The sequence below is a fragment of the Mus caroli genome, unplaced genomic scaffold (assembly GCF_978045245.1).
Source record: "Mus caroli unplaced genomic scaffold, Mus_caroli_1 scaffold_15, whole genome shotgun sequence".
Taxonomy (NCBI): domain Eukaryota; kingdom Metazoa; phylum Chordata; class Mammalia; order Rodentia; family Muridae; genus Mus; species Mus caroli.
Genome location: NW_028227270.1, coordinates 21,366,825 through 21,375,408, shown reverse-complemented (window position 1 = coordinate 21,375,408; position 8,584 = coordinate 21,366,825).

Here is an 8,584-nt window from a genome sequence, read left to right as displayed (position 1 = left end):
ACAAGATGGTTTGAATTATTTAAACTCCCGAAGCTGAAGCAAGGAAGACATGCTAAAGAGCCAGGCAGACATGCGTGGCCTCAGTGACTGCAGGCACCATGTAATCTGGACTAGCATACAGACAGTTGGGACCTCAGGAAGCTGGGGGTGGGGACTGAAGGATTCAAAGAGGTCCAGGGAGGTGACCCCATGGCTAATGGTGCTTTCCGTTCAAGCCCGGTGTCTATGGGAATCAGAAGAGGGCAGGGGATTCCCTGCAACTGGAATAGATGGTTATGAGCCACCATGTAGGTGTGGAGAACCAAACTGTGCTCTTCTGCTCCCTCCCCCCCAAAAGCCCAACAACAACAACAACAACAACAACAAACCCAATGCTTTTAATCACTGAGACATGCCTTAGCCCCCAATTTATTCATTTTTAAGATAGAGTCTCTCTATGTAGCTCTGCATAGCATGAAACTCACTCAAAGTCACAGAGATCTGCCAGTTTTCCCATCCTGCCTGCTGGGATTAAAGGCATCTTCCACCACAGCTGGCTGAGGTGATGTTTATACTCTTATTAAGATATGCATAACTCAGTAATGTGAAATATTAGATGGAAAAGACAAACAAGTTATACTTTCTTACAAATGTTGACACAGGTTTATTTTAGAAACTTCAGAAAATTCCAATAAGCAAAAGCCAAGTCCTTGGCCTGGCATGGCTTCCCACCCCTGCCGGGATATTCTAGAGGCTATTATTCAATATACTTAACTTTTCTAGAGGAATAGCATCCATGTTTTGCCACTTAATGTTCAGCAGATGGCTTTACATTTCCTCTTGCATTATCTTCAACACTTGCACATATTTTATTATTCCATGGACACATACATGTATATCTGTTTCTGCCCTTTCTCCTGTGATAAAGTGAAATAAAGACATTTTCAGGGAGAACGGAAACTGGAAACTTGTTGCCAGCTGACTGACACTACAAAAGAGTGTTCGAGAAAGTTCTTCTGGGGATGGAGATGGCTCAGCCAGTAAGGGCACTTGGCACCAAGCCTGACAACCTGACTTCAATCTCTGAGACCACATTATAGGAGAAAATCAATTCCCAAAGCTGTCCTCCGACCTCCACAATGCAGCACAGTCCTGTGCTTGTGTGCACACACACAAACGTATAAATAAATGTTAAAAAAAAAAAAAAGCAAGTTCTTGAGCTGGAGAGGTGGTGTATGGGTTAAAAAGCCCTTGCTGCTCTTGAAGAGGTCCTTAGTGCAGCTCCTAGCAGCCACATTGGGAAGTTCATAACTATCTATGACTCCAGCTCCAGGGGATCTTCTGACCTCCAAGGCAATGCACACATACATGGGCATAAAACAAAATAAATCAATCATACTAGACAAGTACTTCCTCAACTCAGCAATGGATAATGAGCAAATACATGTGTGTGTGCGTGTGCATGTGTATGCATATATGCAAGTTCTTCTGGCCAAAGGAAAGCTATTCCAGAGCGCAGGTCTTCACAAAGGACTGAAGAACACCAGACCTCTCCAGTACCCGACCTGTTGCCATTCCAGGAATAAAATCATCTTCAAGCACCTTGACTCTGCTCCAGACCCTTGATCTCACCCTTCGTGTTGAAGACGTGGAGGCTCCAAGCCCACTGGAAAGGAACTGACATAGGCAAGTAATCCCTTAGAGGCCAGAGAGACCAGGGGGTGTATGAACCCTGCCTCTCACCAGCCCTGGCCTGGCCAGAGCACCACAGATCCTGTGCTCTCATGCTCACTGTCACCTAGATGGTATCACCACTAAGGAGATGTCTTTAGGTCACTTTTTATTACAGTGTGATATATTAGAAACCAAAGGATGTATGCTGGCATTTTCAATATCAAGGGATCGATTTGTCAGAGATTCAGTTCCTTTTTACCTCTATATACTACAGAATGAATGAATGAATGAATAAATAAATAAATAATAAACCACTGTATCTTGGGCTTTAGTGAGTTCTTCAGAGACTCACACTAGTGTGTCAGACATACATCAGAGCTTCAGTGGTAGAAACCACATGGACTTTCTGAATCATCCGTCCTGTTGCTTCGATCTAGTCATTGAGCTGAGTCTGTGATGAGTCCCCGTGCTTAGTGAGGCGTAGCCTGCTGTTCCATCTCTGGGAAACAGAGCTCTGCAAACAGTTCCTGAATCTCAAAATGTGTAGCTTGTTCCTCTGGGCTCACTGCACGTCCTCTCAGTGACGCTGAGCAGGCCACCTAATCATCTCAAACTCCTGTACCAGTCTGCTAGTGCTGGTTCTACTGACCATAGGTGACACATAGGATTTACATGTGGCCTGCATGGCTCCAAAGTGATCATACAAAATGCATATCTAAAATATGTAAAAATGCATTATACTTACAGATATGCAGACACACACACACACACACACACACTTTACAATAGGCGAAAGGGAATTTGAGGAACTCCAAAATGACAACAATAGGAAGAGACAGAGCTCAGAGTCCACTTCCAAGACTCCAGCTTTTCACCTGCACACCATTCAGCCTTGGGCAAAGGAGAAACAAGATTTGTTTTAGAGCCACAGTTGTACAGGTCTCAGGTCGTGTTCCCTTGGCTCCACTGTGTCTGGTGGAGATGGAGAAAAGCTGTTACTCATGTCATAGTGAACAGGGGCAGGGAGTAACTCCCACATTATATACCCTGCGAGAACCTAAGGACCAAAGAACCTTACCTTCAACTAAGTTCTATCCTCTCCATTTCTATTGAAAGACCCACAACGTGAGGACTCCCCCACGTTCTGACTCAGGAGAGGTGACACCCCAAGTCACTCACGAGAAATGGTCTTGCTGTAAACTGCAAGAGGACTTTTATTTCAAGAGCGCTCTTGGGCCCACAGTCATACACCACGCAGGGGTAGAGGACCATGACACCCCGAGTAGTTGGGTAAGGGGGTATTTAAAGGAAGAAACCACAACTGAAGGAGGTGGGGAGGGCATTGTTGGAAAATACCAAAAATACCAGTTAAGAGTCACGAGGAAGTGGAAAGTCAAGACAGTTTTCTAGGAGCCTCTAACAATAGCACATTTGCATAGCGGGTTCGGTCAGGGTGGGTCAGGGTGACTTTCTTTGAATGAACACTCCCTGAACCCAGGAAGCAGGTGGGTGGAGGAATGTTGCTATCTGTTGTGTGATTAGCATGCCTTGGAGCATTGAGTCACAAAGGTCACATTCTCAAGCCTGGGCCTAAAGGCCTAGAATTTTGTTTTTACATTATACTTTTTCACTATCACCCTCCAACAGTCCAATAAATCACGAATCTATTGATGGAGTAACTCACTGATTTGTTCATGGCCTTCATAATGTAATAACTTTCCAAAAGTTCTCTGAACCTCTCTGCTTTGAGCACCAAGCCCTCAATCCTTGGGTCTTCATGTTCCTGTGACCACACTTGTCACCATGGCATCCTGCCCGTCCACTGTGGCAGATGTCCTCAGGGAAGAGCACTTTCCCCAGTGTGTGGTTGCAGACAGGTGGCCGCCTGCAGTCACTCTTGGAGCTCAGTCTGTGTACAGATCTGATCTAGGTGCCGACATGCCAACCTAAATCAAACTTCTCACCCGTAAGGCATGTGCTCATTTGTTCATTTAACAACTGTTGAGTGTGCATCGTGCATCAATGTATGGAAATTCAGTGATAAACAGATGTGAAGCCAGATTCCAGTCCTTGCTGCCTGCGATTTCAGAAGCCAATGAACAGAGAGAAGAACTAAATCTTAAAACTCCTCTACTCAGAGAGCTACCAATCTGAGAAGTCAGCGGGGCCAACACCCTTAAAACCTGCTTTAAATCTCATCGTTAGCCAGCAGGCTGTACAGAATGGAGAAACAAAGGCAGTCAGTCATTCCAAAGTAAAGGCTTGTTCATCTGGTCAGGTGGCCAGTCTTGTCTCTGAGACTTATAGTGCAGGCGAGAGCAGGGATCCATCCCGGAACCCCACTAGGCTTGAGCCGCACTCACAACCGTTTCCTAATAAAGTTCCTAGCAAGCCAGAACTCCCACCTGTGCCATGCGATCTGTTCATCCCTCTCCAAACAACGCGATCAATCATCTGACCTACCGCTCCCTAGCAACCAGCCCTTAGTAACTCCCCTTTTATGACAAACACATCGTGGACTGATTTTACATGCATGTGCAGTAAGGCAACCCATCCTCTCTGTAAATTGGGGGAATCCCTGTTTATCATCTTGTGCACTATGGGAAAGAACATGCACAGTGAACAGAGGTTTACAGGTTTACATAACCCAAGCCTGTCAATCAAAACCACACACACTGCACCCCTACTAACCAACTCCTCCTCTTCCTACACCCATAACAGGAAACCCACCCTTCCCCTCTTCCCAGAGTAGTCAGACTCTTGTGAGCTGCACACTTGCTGACTCTTGTGAGCTGCACACTTGCTGACTCTTGTGAGCTGCACACTTGCTGACTCTTGTGAGCTGCACACTTGCTGACTCTTGTGAGCTGCACACTTGCTGACTCTTGTGAGCTGCACACTTGCTCAGACCTGCTGCCTCTTGCAGTGTATCTGTGCTGGGCTTTCCCTTTGCTTCTGAGTGGAATCCCCTACCCCCAATGCTTTGCTATTTACTTGTGCTTCTTCAGTTCTTCTCAGTAAGGTGCCAGGAACCTGAAAACAGCTGGCCCAGACCCAGACCGTTAGCCATGCTTCTATGCTTCTATCCCCTCTCTCTTTATAGAGGGCTCTCACACACACCTGGGTCACTGAGGTTTGTGTCCTTCCAGGTTAACTCGGAACAAACAAACCATCAGCCGTGTGTATAGGCTACTCTTACAAACGAAGAGCATGAGCTCTTACACTACAGAATAGAAAGCGTCCCTCTCTGTCCCCTATCAAATAAGAGACCTGTCTTTGCAGGGCAGTAAGGATGAGGAGGAAGTGCATTCGGAACTTACAACTGCTAAGAGCTTGGAGAGAGGAGAAGGACATTGGGAGAAAACTCGACAGAAGAGCTAACGTTTGAGGCAGAGTTTGAATCCTATTCACTACCCATCAATGAAATAACCCCCAAAAAGGTCAAAAAGAATAAATCCATAAAACACGGAGTGTGTGGAGGGAGGTTGTTCACGATGTACAAAATACATCATCTGGGTAGAAAGCCCTGGGAAGGGTGTGAACGCAGAAAAGGAAGCTCGATTAGTTACTGTTTTATTGCTATGAAAAAACACCACAACCAAGACAGCTTTTACAAGGAAGAGTGTATTTGGAGTTTACAATTCTAGAGGGATAGGAGTTTGTCACCATCATGGTAGGGAGCATGGCAGTAGGCAGGCAAGCAGGTAGAAATGGCACTGAAACAATAGCTGAGAGCTCTCAGCTTGATCCACAAACAGGAAGCAAAGAGGCCCACGGGGTACATATCTTTTGAAAACTCAAAGTCTATATCCAGGGATGCATCTTTTCCGACAAGGCCATGCCAACTGGAACCAAACCAAATACTCAAACATAAGAGTTTGAGCTTGGAGTTGCCCAGGTGGCTTGTTTGGGAGGTGTTCCCCAGAAAGCATACACAAGGTGTGGGCAAAGAGAGATGGAAGAAAGCAAGCAAAAGCTAGAGTGTGTTACTATAACAATGACTGTTGTTGTGGACAGCGAGTCTCGAGGGAAGGCAGAACTCACCTCTGAATTGTCTCACATGGAGATCAGAAACTTCCATCCTTACCGGGCTAAGTTTTCCTTGAAGACATGAAATTCCCAGGACCCCCAAGCTGCTTGCGTGCTGAACAAGATTTTCTCAACCCAGGAGAAAGCCTCCAAGAAAAGAAGCAGAGAGCTGGGGACCTGAGGTTGGAAACACCCCTTAGGCAGGCTGCAGGGATATGGTGCCATCATGACAGCTTCTGCTCCTCTAGGCAACCTTCTTGGTGACCAGAATGAAAGACGAGCAGCAAGGAGATGCATGACTGGAAACCACAGACATTCAGTGCACAGACCAATGCCATTCCACAGTGTAAGATGCCCTGTAGGACAGGCATAAAACCGAGGCGGCCCTCCCCTTCATCTTCCCCATCCCAAACTGAAAGGTTGCAAAGTAAAATAATAGAACATATTCAAATGGGTTGCCTCCAAGAGCCAAAAAGACAACATTTGGTTACCATTTTAGGAGCTGTCAGGACTTAAGTCTGGAAACTTTACCTAGGCAGTTGGTGAGATGCTGAGGTGGTAAAGGCAAGGTGTTGCCAAGCCTGATGGATGACCTATGATCAATCCCTGGGATACACATGATGGAAGGAGATAAGTGATTCTGGGAAATTGTCCTCTGACTTCCACAGGCTGGTTCTGATTCGATGATACACGCCTTCACACCTGTGTGTATACACACATGCATATATATGTGCGTGTGCATTTGCACTTGAGTGTGCATGCACACACACAACAAAAAATAAATAAAATATAATAATAAAAATATTGACAAAAAGAAACTTCACTGAGGAGACAGACTCCTTAACTGTCATGGAATTTATCACCTGCCCTTCAGTTCAGAGATTAAGAGATCGGTCGATAACTTGGACTGCAGGGATAGCTCAGAGGTTAAAAATGCTTACTGTTCTTATAAAGAACCTAGATTCAATTCCCAATACCCACCTGGAGCTAACAACTGTCTGTAACTCTAGTTCCAGGGGATCCAATGCCCTTATAGGACCTCCACAGGCAGTCATGGGTATATATATATATATATATATATATATATATATATATATAAACAGTTGCATCCATAAAATAAAAATAAGGTATTTGCAAGAACTTGCCCATTTCTGCTCCTCAGGTGTAATGAGCACATGGGAGCCAGTACTCTATTGTAATGGTGAAAGGAATATTGAAATGCCTAAGGCTTTCCTGAACATATTAGGACAAGACAGGACAGCTAGCATAATTCTGAAGCAAGACTGAAAACACAATTAGTCCTCACTGATAAAGGGTTGCTTCTCGTGGTGTTTACAGATTAGGAAGGCGGAAAAAAAATCACTCTCGAGTTGATAGGCAGACCAGCTGCCAGCAAAATATTGATCTGTTCTAACATCCATCCCCCTGGAAGAGTAAATCGGAGTGCAGTTTACAGGTGCCCGCAATAATTCCCCGAGATTCGTATGCCTTTTGAGAAGGGGAGTTGATGAGGATGTGGAAAGCGCCAGCTCCTTGCATCTTCAGCTGTGGTTCTACAACCACGGCACAGTACCGGCTCTTCCCTCCCATGCCAGGCTTCTAACTTAGTCTCTTTAGTTATACGCATCGAGGAACAAGTGGAAGCTGGGATGTGTCTTGAAGATGCTCCACATCCTCTTATAAGCCAACTGCCCCAAGTGAGACTATTACAGTCTTCACATGTGAGAGAGGGGAAAGCATAGACGGGCAGGCTGCTTCCACCGAGGGAAGCTCATGTGGACCCAGCCATCCGTGATGCTGAGTTTTCCATCTGAGCCTCTCAGGTGGCCCTGTTCTACATCTTTTTATTTTAAAATATTTTTTAGATTTGTTTAGTTTTATGTGTATATGTGTTTTGTGTACATGTACATATATGTACCATGTGAGTGCCTAGTGTCCACAAAAGTCAGCAAAGGGCATCAGAACCCCTGGATCTAGAGTTAGGGATATTTGTGATCCACCAGATGGATACTGGGAAGCAAACCTGGGTCCTCTGCAAGAGCAGTAAGTGCTGTTAACCACTGACCCATCTGTCCAGCCCCATTTCTGTCTCTTAACATCCCATTCCTCCTCAATTGATGTCTACATTCACGAGAGGTATAGGCAGGCTGTGAATTCAGCTGGATTTTGTTACTTCTTTGGTAGGACTGACACTGCAGCTCTGAGAAGGGGTTATTTTCAAAGCTCTCTAGGTTAAAAGCTCACTGATTCTCTGAACCCATAGCTAAGAACTTAAACATCTAAACCAGTCAGTCATTTTCTTTCTGTAAGTGCTCCAAGGTCATCCAGAAGAATTCATCCAGACTTGTGTCCCTGGTGGTCATCATTACTCACACAACTGTGCAGTAGCTATTTATTTCCCATGAGCACTTGCTTTTATAATGCTTAACAACCAACCACGTACGACATCATATACATATTGAGTTTGGTTCCATATGGGTTTTAGCACTAAACACAGAACAACACACACACACACACACACACACCACTTTTCTATTTGATAATTTAAAAATTTAAAGAATAGCTAAAATTATTAATCTGTGATAATACTACTATGTTGGAGATTGGTTCTAATACTTTGATTCAATTGGGAATCTGCATGTCCAAACGCTAAAGGTCCTTGTCACCAATTGATTTTTGATCAATCAATAAAGATGCCAACAGCTAATCTCTGGGCACAGATAGGACCCTTAAAGTTGCACAGGCTAGGACATAGAGAGGAACAGGAGTGAACTGCCATGACTCGGGGTAGAAGGATGAGATACAGGAACAGCAGGATATAAAGGCAACAAGCCATGTGAGACCCTGGGTAAGTGGCTACTGGCCACTTCCCTGATTGGGCCTGGGGTAGCAGGGAAAGGTT